The sequence below is a fragment of the Empidonax traillii genome, unplaced genomic scaffold, assembly GCF_003031625.1.
Source record: "Empidonax traillii isolate 1590-97213 ecotype Southwest subspecies unplaced genomic scaffold, ASM303162v1 scaffold240:size1935192, whole genome shotgun sequence".
Lineage (NCBI taxonomy): Eukaryota > Metazoa > Chordata > Aves > Passeriformes > Tyrannidae > Empidonax > Empidonax traillii.
The window spans coordinates 1,534,815-1,547,899 of record NW_020955433.1 but is presented as its reverse complement, the minus strand read 5'-3'; the positions used below and the strand labels follow the sequence as shown (position 1 = coordinate 1,547,899).

The 13,085-nt window shown below is 42.3% G+C and overlaps 1 protein-coding gene across 4 annotated transcripts in view; it reads left to right on the top strand.

Moving 5' to 3' along the window:
* SMIM14 (small integral membrane protein 14) overlaps positions 1 to 13,085 on the top strand; it is a 53,176-nt gene that overhangs the window by 5,407 nt on the left and 34,684 nt on the right. The window contains exons 1-2 of one of the 4 annotated variants that reach the window (XM_027888565.1): positions 5,456 to 5,480; positions 6,345 to 6,455. The exons of 1 other annotated variant lie outside the window; for it this stretch is intronic. The gene's annotated coding sequence lies outside the window, so the exon portion shown is untranslated. Of the gene's footprint in view, positions 1 to 5,429; positions 5,481 to 5,579; positions 5,682 to 6,344; positions 6,456 to 13,085 lie in introns of those variants that run through there. 2 more of the 4 variants (XM_027888564.1, XM_027888566.1) reach the window with 2 other exon arrangements.

The following is a 13,085-nucleotide window of genomic DNA, read 5'->3' as shown; positions in this document are numbered from 1 at the left end:
GTATGACATCTTCTCTTTTTGTTATCTCTTTTTTCTTGGTAAGTAATGCCTTGGCTTTTTAATGGATGGTTACTCTGAAATTTCAGTCATATACTGAGTGCTTAATACTAACTGCAAAACTGCATATATCCATTTCAGATCAGAGTAATTCTCAGCTCCTGACAAGAAAAGTTTAACTCATTGCTGCTTTTTAGTTCTATGTAGTAAAGTGTAAAAAAAATCCTTTGGGATCCTATTTTCGTCTCTTTCTCTCACATCTTCTGCATCCAACGTTCGTCAAATCTCCTCTCTCGCATTTTGAGCCTGTGGTTCATCTATTAGATATGGCTTCTATTAGGGGTTCACTTGGAAATGATCAGGGAATTCTTTTTTTTTCAAGTCTGTGAGAACTGTAACAGTTGAGGACTCTGACTCGTGTTCAGAGGCATTTTGAGACTGAATGCTCAAATAGCTCTGAACATAGAGGGTGACAGGAGATATGTTTTTCCCGAGTAGTAGCAATTTTCAGATGAATACAGCAATGTTAGCTGCTAGTAAGTTTATGGCTGTGAACTACAGTTGCTTATGAAGCATTCACACTGTTTCTCGTCTTTCCTTTGCAAGAAAGTCACCACAATTGTGCAGCTGCTATTATGGTTTCTATTCCAGAGGAAAAACTATTTTTTTTTATACCAGTGTTGGTTCATTGAGATCAAATTTTTAGAGGGAATTTCCCAAAGTATTTGCAAAATAATGTTCCCAACACAGATTGAATAATTATCCATCATAATGAAATTTAGTGGACCATTAACTTAAATGGTTACTGAGAACTTACTGTTCTAATACTTCAGAGCCATTTCAGCCTAATTCAGATGGTATATCTTTAGCAGCAAGTGTTATTGTGAACAATTCAGTGGTTCAGGACTTAATCCTCTATTTTTAAATTATTTTTTGCAAGCCTGATCCTGCAAGTGTCCCAGTTGGCCTGCTTACATTTCATAGTTACTCTAAGTTACTAGTCAATATTTTAGATAAGTGTAAAATAATCCTTGTCAGCCCCTCAACTTCAGATTTCCTTCATCCATTTCCTTGTTTGAAAGACTTCACTGGCAGCTGTGATCTGGCAGCAGTCCTTTGTGATTGTTTTCCCTGGACTGTGGCTAATTGACCCAAAAGTCTGTGTTGGTGTGTTGATGCTTCAGGAGCACAAATGATCCTCCACAGATCATCTGACAATTTCAGTGGAGTTTCTTTTTTCCACTAAGCCATATTTTTTCTGTGAGTTCTGACAATTGTTGTTGAGTGTTCATTAAGCTTGTATCTGCACGTTGATAGAAAATCTGGCAGTTGAAATTTGGTGATCACATGACTAAATATCTGTTAAATTAACCTAAGTACACAATATAGTCTTTGTGCCAGCCAATTGACAGGCTTGCTGCCTAGTGTCCCAAAGTGCTTTGCAAGTCTCCAGTGCTTTGTGAGATGCTAGCCCAGCTGAATTCTAGGAATGTTTGCGAGTAACTTTCCTAAGGACTTGGCTTCTTCTTCCAAAATTAGATTTCCCTCTCAAAAACCCCAGTGTTGCTACCAAAAGGCCTCTCTTACCTTGCTACTACAAGGATATTTTATAATCTTCTCCTTTCCACTGCCTGGTTGCCATTTTCCACCATTCTGCAGACCTCTTCAGTATCAAAATTTACAGCAGAGTTTCATGTGGATTCCTCCTGGGAACAGCATTATCTACTCATTACGGACTGCATACAGGAAAAGAGGGAGCAGACAGAAAAGGAGTTACATTAAGAGAATTTGCCCCATTTCTACATAATATTTCAGATCTGATAAAATTGCATGAATTGCAGAGGAAGAATTTCCACTCCACAGAGTATCTGGATGTCAGCAATGCAGTGGCTAGTGACATCACTTATGCAACAAAGATGAGAAGAACATCAGCAGATAAAGAACTTCAGAATGGGAAAAGCAATGTTCTTGGGTATCTGTAAACAAGCTCATCCACTGTTTGGCAAGTTAGATCACCAGCATGACTCCTGCTTTTCCATCACCTATTGGAGTAGAAAAGTTGAAAACCAGCACTGTGGTGTGGAATGTGACATCTGCCCGTTGCTTTACAAAGTGCCCAATCCACACTACTGTCAGATGATGGATGTAGAGAATGTCATACTAAGTTTTGCTCAGCTCCCACCTTCTTCCATTGTACAGGGTTATTGGTGAAAGGAACATTACCATCTTCTGCCCTTCAAGCAGAGTTGTCTTCATAGTTTCAGCTTGGCAGTGGGCAGCACAATTATTTTAGTGTGCCAAAATCAGTGGATTTTGGATGTTCTGTCCTTGTTACTAGCTGATTTTGAATGCATCTCATGCCTTTGTTCATAAAGTAGCCTAAGCCATCAGTGTTTTCATCATAGTTTGACTGCCAGAAAGGCGACTTCATAGAGTGAGTCTGAAAACAGCCTCCACATCCGGATCTTGTTTTACTGTATCGTGTGCTAAATTTGTGAGTATAAGGGGAGCAGATGGCTGAAGCCTGGGAGTAGGAAGATGAGATAGAATCAGTGCCTGCTACGGCTTGTTCATTTGCCCGTGGGAACCAGAAGGGACAAATTCTGAAGGATGCTCTGGCAAAATCTTTTATGCAAAATACCCAGCTACTTTCTGCTTAAGTATGTGTTCTTGCTGATTTGAAATCAAAAAGCTTATGCGTTACTTCTCTTGTTCCTGGTTTTTACTTTCTGTAGCTCCTACTGCCTGCCCCTCTTCCTTGATATTTCATCATCTGAAGTTTCATCCTTCACCCTTGGCTTTCCATATTTCCAAGAATGCCAATAGAAACATATATGTTGAACAAAGAAAAATAATGAGGAAAACAGTTGTTATTTTGCTATCCAAAAGGCAGTGCAAATAATGCAGAATACAATACTGAAAAAAACCCTCAGCTTTTTACTGAGTCCAGTTACGTAAAACTATTTACAGATATGCAGAACTTTGCAGTAACAACATGGGGTGAAGAAACCAGAGTAGGGAGGGGTAGCTTGTATCTCACCCAGAGGTCTGGCTGGCCAGATAGTGCTGATTGCACACCTTTTCAAGGCAGAATTCCAAGACATTACTGGACATTACCTGAATGGGGTGATGTGAGAAATGAGGCAGAAGGGTGTAATGTGCCAGGGGTTAAAGAGGCTGCATTTGATTCAAGGAGAGGAAGACGTCCCAGCTATAGCTGTGCCATTATTGCATACTGCTTTCTTGTACATCACTCTGTTGTCATCACCATGAGCTTCTGCCTCTCCTTTATAGACTCTTTGCAGGCTCATATTATTTCTGAGTAGTAATCTGATGCTCCTGGTCCAGCTCACTTAGTCTTGCCCTTCCAGTTCTAGGATTGTTCAAATTCAGTTCTCCAAGAATCAATCACTATGAGACTCCCTTCTAAATTTCAATGGTTGATCCAAGTATGCTTGCCACCCTTTTAGCAACAGCAGGTTGTTTGACTTTGTCCAAGAGCTGTTTGGCAAGAAAACAGAAATGTTTGGCGAGAGAATAGAAGTGTTCGGCACTCCTGCCTCAGCTTGGCAGGAAGAACCTTCCTCTCTGCTATTGTGTAGTTGTCACTACTCTCCTCTCTTGTTTGAGCCAGGACTAATGGTAAGCTGTGTCTGGTTTTAGGATTTCAGGATCTCAGATCCCTTTTCTAGAACAACGGCTAGACTTGTGTGCTCTGTGTGTGAGACATATAGGCAAGGCTGTTTAATGATGTTGGGAAGCTGCCTCTGCCTGTTTTGAGGGTGGCTTGTTCCTGATGAAGGGTTAGGAGGATGGCTGAGGGAGAGCTGGGAGGAAGGATGTAGCTAACAGTTGATCATTCTGCCTAGGACTACCCTCTGATACCGTTGTCTAGGTTAGCTTAGTGTTTGGCCAGAACAGCCAATGTATACTTCCAGCCAAGTGTACCTTGATGTTGCTGATGTTCATGGTTTCTACTGCAGTCTAAACTCCTGGACAGGTTGTCAAGAAACCTGTTCTCCCAGGAAACGTTGTAGGGATGTAGTTCCATATTTCCAAATTAAAGATAAATTTTAGCGTCCCTAGTGCCTTACCAGAGATTCAGTTCACTGGATTGAGGTATATAAGATGATACAAGCCCTGCATAGTTTAGCTGTTTTGTGAGATGGCCTGACTTTGTCAGTGCCTTGCCTGTCTTTTCAGTATTGCCACTTGTTATTTGGGTGCTAAGACAAGTGAAAGGGCTGAAATATGGGAAATGAGAGGCAAGATCCTCAGCAAGTCAGTACTGCGTGGCACACCTAGACAAAGGTAGCCTGCCTGCTGCCTTGCAGGAATGGTTATTACTGAGCAGAGTTGTTAGCCTACCTGTGTCTTTCAGAGAGAGATGGCTCTGCACACCAACGATGGCCGGATGTGCACGGCTGCCAAACTGGCAATTCATCTGAGGCTTGGCAGAGTAACATAGGCCAGACACCAAAGACTAGAAAAAAACTTTCAGGAAAAAGTCTGTAGCCATGAAAGGAGGCTTGAAAGTCCCATTACAACTGCAAATAGTAATGAGAGCAGCCAAGCTTGTCCCATATGTGGATCATATGAGACTGTATGTGGCACTGGCTCTATGAGGAGGTATCAACTTGAAAGCACTCATAACTTCCATCCAACCTTCTTTTCTCACTGTGATTTTAGTATTGTCCTTGTTTCCTGGCTTGGAGGAGGTAAGCCAGCCTTTGAAATATTAGAGGACAAGATTTTCATCCCTATAGAATCCCAATTGCATTACTGCGTAGTATTACTATCCCCAGGACAGGATGTGGTCCATCTTTCCATATGGGAGTACAACACCCATTCTTGTCTAGGCACAGGTAAACACAATTGGCTGAGAAGCCGTGATCTGAAATTTTCCTTTTTAACTTAATTCCACAGCATCTAACTGCATATTTTGAGGGATGCTTTAATTGCTGAGAAGCCCGTGAGTCATGAGCTCCTTAACAGGCTTTAGATTTCTAGATGAGAAACTACCCTGTCGATGCCCTCGTACTTCGGTTGGGATGGCTGGGGGCAAGCGGCCGAAGTGACCGTGTTTGTGAGGGGGGCGCGGAGCCCTGGCGGGGGTGGCTGCGGCGGGCCCGCCGGCACACTTGGCCCCGGAGCAGGCACTGTCCCCGCGTCCTCTCGGCTACGACCTACTGGAGCTTTATTTGAAGGCCGACGCGAGCCGGGAACTGCCCCCGGCCGGGCCGCCCCTGCCGCCGCCCGCAGCAGGGCTCGGCTCCCGTGCCGGCGAAGGGGCGGGGGCGGGGGGCGGGAACGGGCGGTGCCGCCCCGGCCCCGCCGCCGCCGGGAGCCGGGATCCGGCAGATCCGGGTCTCGTGGCGAGGGCTGACGTGTGAGCCGGCCCGAGCAGCGGGGCCGCGCCGCGGGGCCGCCCCTGCCCGCCCGGCCCCCGCCCCGCAGCCCTCCCTGACGGCGGCCGCAGCACGGTGAGCGGGGGCGCCGGGCGGGGCGGGGAGGGCGCGGGCCGGCGGCGGCCGAGGGTTTGCGCGGACACCCCCGCCCGACCCCCGGGCGCGGCGCGGGCCGGCAGTGGCGGCCGAGCCCTCGGTGGGGGCTGCGGGGTAACTTCAGCCTGTTGAAGTGCAGAAACGTCCCCGCCGCCGGCGCTTCGCCGGCTGCCCGGGAAGGTAAACACCGGGAGAGCCGCAGCTGCTCCACTCGGGACTAGGCAGCTCTCGTTTTTTAAACCGGAGAAACGTCTTTACAGCTGTTCTGATTTGGGTTGTTCTGGTGATTGGGGTTTTTAGTGCGAAGTGGCACTCTTCTGTCGATTCTTGTTTTGTTTTGTTTTTTTCCTTTAAGGATCTCAGTCTGATACTTTGAGCCAGAGGGGTTTAGTTTTCACTCTTTAAAGAATCTGGAAGGGGCATGCTGACACCAGGGTATGTGCTTCCAGGCTGCTCCTCGCTTTTCGAGCAGAGTGCAAGTGAAGTGAGAGAAATAGAATAAGGTCTTGTGAAAGATAATCTCGGGAAAAGGACTGTGTCACACTGCCATTAGTTTATTAAAGATAGAATTCCTGCCAGGAGGTCTTCACATGTGTGCTCCAAGATGTGATTCCTAGGGAATCAGTGGGGAAGGGGTATATTGGCCTTGGAGATGACAAGATATGTATGGTCATTCCTCCGCCGCTGTCACTGTGCTGGGTTCCCCAGCTGTCCTGCCCTGCAGCTCAGCAGTTGCCTTCCATGGCAGTTCTGAGGCCTTAGCTAACCACTGCTTCTGCTGAATGCGGTGCACGATCTGCATCAAAAACTTGTTTCCTGGCGAACACCTGTTTTTCTAGTCAGGTGTCTTCGGGATTGCCTTTTAGATTGTAGGCTGTTTGTGTGGTAATACTGACTGAACATCCACGTCTATGCATAAAGATAAGTGTTGAGAACCATCTCCACTTTTTAGAGATGAGGACATCTGACCTTTTTGGTCTTAATAGCATATTATGTTAATGTTGTTTATGTGCCTACTGGGGAAGATATGTATCTCCAGTGAGTATTAGTAGGTTATGTATTAGAAGCCTTTACATGCTTGGCTATTTGAGTGCCACCCACCTTTAGTCATTACTGTTCCTCTCCAAAAGCAGACATTGGCTCAAGAAATCAGAAGTGGAGGATGTCAGTTTTACTTTTTTATTTTTTCCTATATACAGCAAGAGAAAATCCTTGATAGGTCCATCCAATTCCTGCGACCTAATGAGATGAAAGAAATTAATCTTTGGTTTTAAATAGTGACTCTTGTTGACAGTGAAGTCATTTCAAATGGTAGAAGCAGTTGGCAAAATAAAAGGGACTGTAATGTTAGGAGTACATTGGTTGTTTCAGTTCTGAGCACTGTTACTTCCCCAGCCACTGAGGTGGGCAATTCCAGTGTCTTTGGGTTTTTTTGCCATTTGTAAAAGACAAGATTTACAATATTTGCTTAACTTGAGTGATAGAGTTCTGTATTTTAAGTCATTCATGTTCGTTTGTATAAGGAGCTCAGTAAGTGTAAAGTCATACTGGATGTGTTACTGGTAATTCCATGGGGTATTGTTGCTTGTGCTTCTCTAGCAGACGGGGTCATCCCTGACCCGCGCAGGTCCCTAAGTCAGGGGGTCTACTTTAGAACTGAGAGCAATTCTGTAGCTCTGGGTGGATCTTTTTTTAGCCTAGCTAGCTGGATATTATTTTGCTGACTGTAGAAATAAATATAATGGAAAACATTCTATGAAATTCCTTATATTGTGCACATTGTGATGATTTTGCAACACCTTACACAAACCACAAGCAAGTCCATTAAATTCCGAGCTGCATGGCCCAGTTTCATGGGCAACATTCTGCAGTCCATGTTCTTTTGTTCTAAGGGGAAAATAAGAATAATAAAATAATTGTTAAAGAAGTAGTCTACATAAAAATAATTTCAAAATGCATTATGGTTATAATAATCTTTTAACTATTACCTGCTTTCAAAAGGTTGGTATTTGGTTTTGGAGAAAGTTTCTAACTGACTTCTATTTTGTTTATTAACTTCTCATTTCCTACTTTCATACATTTTGACTTCAGAATTAGTGGTGTGTGAATGTTATTTGCATAAGAGATGTGTAATAAAACTATATTTGTGTTTTAGAATTTTCCCTCATAGGTATTTTAGGTTCTTGACGTGCATTCTTAAAGACCAAGTTTTGTGTCTGCTGAAGTTTGTCATACAGAATTTGACCTAGCAACATCATGAGTCTTCACAGGGCCAGTACAGTGAAAGTAGCAAGATCCTCTCTTCTTATAAATGCATATGAATGGAGAAGGTTACAGTGCCCTGACCACACCAAGATTCAGATTCTTACTCCCTGTGTGTTGAGTGTTTATCAGATTACTCATCGCAACAAATGCAAAAATGTTTTGGCAGATGCATTTGGACAAAGAAAAATACATGTCATCTGCCCATATTCTGCTTGGGAAGAAACTCGAGAGCCTCTGAGCCTGTTTTGCATACATGCTATTACACACACTGCATATTTACGTACATGCTGTTGATGCACATAACACTTGATGTCAAACAAGCTTTCTGTTTTAACTTTTTAGGTTAGAGATTCAATTTATCAATATACAGATCCATCGAGTTGTTAATGAGGCACCTGATTCTGCAAAATGCTTTTATGTCTTGGAAAATCCAAGTGTTCCCAAGCCCTCTGTAAGTACAGTGGAAGCTAAGAAAACTCTAAGGCTGTATCACAGAGCTGAATCTTGAAGTCCTTGTTCAGGTAAAAAGAAAAAGGAATTATTTTCCCAGAGGAGCTCCTTCAGCCTGCATGGCTTGATTCATCAGTAGTTATCTTCCCCAGTTCCCAAGGAGCCTCATTTGAAGAAAGACTTTTTAGCTCCTCATTGTGAAGGAATACAGTTAGGGATATGAGAAGGATCAGTGTGTGTTAGCTGTGCTAGTCTTACTTCTGCTGACAGAACATGCTGTCAATGCAGTGGAGAAATATGGTCCTATCTGCCCGTTTCCATCCCATCATGTATTCCACAATATTGGCTGGGGCAAAAAAGAGGTCCCTTAGTGAAGATTGATACGGTTTTTCATGAAAGATTTGAAGATGCTTGGGGAGCAGCCTCTGGCATAATTGAGTGGTTGTACATTTGCATGGTTATTAATTGAACAGATACGCTTCAGAAGCTTTAGTCAAAGTGTCTAACTGGTATTTTGACAGATAATGGAACAAATTAGTCCCATTTGGGTGGGAGCAGATAGAATTACACTTGATAAAAGTTTTACTCATTAAGATTAGTTCTGATTCTACTACAGCTTTGTATGCATTAAAAAACATGCCTTTCTGAAGCTAAATATAGTTTAACTTGTACTTTTTAAGGCTGCTAGACAAATGTCAGATCCAAAACACTGATCTCTCCTCGGAAGGACAAGATTTTAGTCAGAAAATAAACCAAATGTAACACTGACCATTTACATGATATAAGCAGCTGCAATGCTTTATTTGCTGAATCTTTGTCAAATACAGACCTCTAGTATTAGACCTTTGGTCTATTTTGTTTGTATATTCACATATGAATGTTCACGTATTTCCTGTTAGTTAATCATAAAATTTTTATTTTTAGCAAGGCAGTACTATTAGAGAACTTCATAAAATAGTTTATGTCTGTTTTCATGCATATAGAAGTTATTTAGGGAAAAAAACCCCAGCTGTCTGAATGAAATTACATGAAGATATGAAGGAAAGTTTTGAGTTAGCTCTTCAAACAGTTGAACTAAATCAAGCGTGAAAGAAAGCTTCCCGGTGTGAGTGGCCTTAGTTTAACTAGAACTCCTGTGCAAGTGTCGTTAGGGGTTCCTCATCTTCATATCTAGGTGAGGCTGATCAGATAGCACCTGTGATTAAGCACACCTATTTGAAAATAGTAGGTAAGCCTTTTGTCAGATTGCCCTGGGAAATGTAGAAATAATCTTATACATAGGCTTTTTTGGGCTGTGGAGGTTGTTGGATGCTTCAGCTTCAAGTTAGTACTTAGAGCGAAAGTGTGTAAAGATGAAAAATACTTTATTTTCTGTGGTAAAACTGTGGAGCTGAAAGTGAGATGTGTGTGGCAAACAAATCCTAATCTTGTAAGACAGTACTATAGATTTTCCTTTTGCATATTAGTGTAATGGATTTAAAAATCCATTGCTAGTAGGTGCAGGGGAGAGTTGTATAATTTGCATAGCACTTTCCTTTTGAGAATCTAAACTAGTCTGTGAGTCTGCTAAATTAGATGGATGTTATTCTCTGGTAAAAACTGGGTCGTCTTTTAGCTAAACATATGTAAATAACCGAGTCCAGAAATCCTGTTAATTGCTACAGATTCCCTCTGGTATAAGTACTGATTAAAAATATTCTAATTGATAAGCTTCAAATTGTTTACTGCAGGTACGTAGAAAAACTGATTCAGCTTCCATTGAACTTGAAGACAGGCGCCCGCTAGCTTCAGATAAAATTTGATCTGGCCTAAAGGGGTTAGAAGTAGGGCTGCCAGGGAATAGAGCTGCTTTCATCTGAAAATTGAAAATCCTGCTATCTTTCTCAGCATGCTGCTACCCTGCTAAATCTGTTTGCTTAGTGGCAAGTTATTAGAAACATATGTCATCCCTGGAGAAAAAAATAATGAAAATATTTCAAAGAATTTCAGTATAATTTTGTGTTTGTGTGTGATTGAAATAACATTAAAGAATAGTGTATTTTTACAGTTTTAAGGATTTAGTAAGGTATTTAACAGTGTAAACAATTGTACTCTTACTAAACTAGTATAAAAAAACTTCATAGCTCATGGTTTAGGGCTGCACTTGGTGGTTCAATATGATGGAAAAGTGGAAAAGGTTTCATTTTTATTTGTTTTGAAACTACATTTTTTGTAAAGGATTGAAGAAGAGATTTTTTTTTTTTATGTTTAGTTTTGCAAAGAAATGAAATGTCGAAAAATTCCTGAATGATTGACCCTCCAAAAAAAAATTAGTTCAAAATAAGGAGTCGTTGCAGGCCACCTGAGTTGCGGTAGCTCTCTGGGTGCTCAGCATTACCTCAGGGCGGCTCTGAAGTGTCTCAGCATAACCTTTTTCTCTTACAGGCTGAGCAAAGTCATGTTTGCTCAGAATTCCCATGGGCTGAGGGCGTGTGCAGGGACTGTTGTCACAGCTCAGCTGCACTGGGGTGCAGTGGATTTGTTATTGGTAATTTGCTCATGGGTTTGAATCCCGAACTTCACTGGGTGAGCTTTAAAGTTGGTTCCTCTTTGGGCTCTCAGGTTGCTTTGATGCATTTGAACATATCTTGATTCATAAATCTCAGAACAAGTGTAGAAATGTTCTATAGATAGCTTATATAGCTTGTTACAGGAACATACTTTTCTTTATACTTAGTCTTTTAAAGTAAATTATTGGGTTTGTATTATGAAGCCCAGAAGTTAAGTGTAAAACATCTCTTGGGTGGGATAACCAACAGCAAAGGTGGGTTCCCTGTTCTACTCCCATGGTGAGACTGGCTTGAGATGCTCATCTCTGGCCTTTTCCATCTGCAAGGAGTACTCTCTATTCTAGATTCCTTGCAAAAGTAAGTCTGCTCCCCGGAAAGCCCGGTCCTCTTCCATGTGTAGCCATTTGTTCAGAATCAGGCCTTCCACAGCACTGAAACAGAAGCCTTTGGCGTTGGTTGGCGTGGCACAGCGTGGGTGTGCTCTCGGGACTGTTGCACAAGTGCTCTCAAGAGCAGGGGTTTCAGACTCAGTGTGTGGCTTCCAGCAGCAGTGTGTCACTCATACAGCTGCACGGGTGCTGAATTGAGGAGATGGGCAATTGTTTGGGGAGGGGAAGAGTAATGTCAACAAGCAGTTGTAACCAAAAGCAGGAGAGTAAGCAAATTTGCCTAGGAGCTGGCTTTTTTACTTACTACTCAGGTGGAAGATCCCATGAAGGTCAGTGAGAGTTCTTGCCCTACTGAAGACCACGGGAGAGGGCTCCCAGTTTGCTCTGTACCCTGGCTGAAATACAATGTGTTAGTAATTTTACAGAGGATAGCTCACCCTTTTGCATTAACCTATGTGAAATAAAATAATTTAATAGCCATTAGTCACTCAGTGCAATAGGAATAACTTTGTTGTCCTAGACCATTACCATGGTATCCTACACTGGAAATAAATATTAAAATGAAGCTGAAGCGTTTACTTAGCAGAAAGAGGGTATTATTTTTGGACAATGTTCCATGTCATTGACATCTTCTCTTAATTAGCTTTCATATTCTGAGAGTCTTCTTCCAGAAAAATGTCATCATTTTAACAAAAGGATGACCAAAGCTGACAGCTGGAGTTTGATAATGACATTCTATATCAAATATCAGTAAATGAATTCTAAAATAGCTGGACTGCTTTTTTGGTCCATGGCTGGATGTGCATAATTAGCTCCTAAGTGTTTTGCCCAGAAGAAATGTTAAGCCACCTGCATGGGAATAAATAAATAGCTCTTTTTTTTTTTTTTTTTATCTTGGTGGGTCTTATTTAGCTCCCTTGGGGAATTCAGTTTTGGTCACTGATATTGGCCTTACTGCCTTTAGAGCCTGAAATCTGTCTTTGTCCTTACATATTGGAGTCATGGGCATAACGGGCCATGAAAGGGAAGGCACGAAACAGCACCGGAACAGTGAGGGGGTTTAATGTGTGGGTTCTCGTCCTCTGAGTTGTACTTGTCACTGACAGGATTTAACTAAGCTGAAAGAAGCTTCTGCATCATCTTCTGTATTTCCCTGGTACACCATTCTGTGTTGAACAGATGCACCTCAGCATACTTGTAACCTTGGTTAGCCCAGCCCAAAAATAGTAAGTTTCCTACCAGTTTGTCATTAGATCCTGACACTCTTTGAAGTGAGTGAACTTTTTCATGTACTTCAGTGCAAGAAGGGTTGTGATCCTTGGCTGTGAAAGGGCTTTGACCATAATTGTAAGTTTTTGTGCTGTGGTTCCTTTTTCATTGCTCTAGGTGCTAGTGCTGTTGGCAGAGTCACCAGAAGTTTCCTTACCCAGTCTGAGCAACTCCAAATGACCACTTAGGGTGAAAATGCCCAGCAATGCTCATAATATTGTGGTGGTCACACAGCAGTAGAGTTGTGCTGTGGGGCAAGGGGTGGTACCAGTGCTCCAGCAGTCTTGTGAGAACTTAGCACTTCTCAGTTCTTAGTCTGTCCCGGCTCAAAAGCATGCCACAGTAGTATCCTTCAGTGATTGGCTCAGTATTTCTTATTTTCTTTGACTTCCCTCCTGTTTTTAACGAGTTGTTTCGTATAATATTAGGATTTTTAAGAAGCACCAGATGGATGACACTGGAAAATTAATTCACTGTTTACTTACCAAGTAAATGTCAGGTGGTAGCAAAGTTACCCACTTGTGTGCCTTGAGCAGGATGTGGCTGGGTAAGCAGTTCTCTTGTGGAAGTCTTACTGGTGTCTCAGGCTCCTATTTGATTGGTGTCAACTTGGTGTCTGTTGAAACCAATAAGAGCACCACCAGTTGCATCCATCTGTGTGC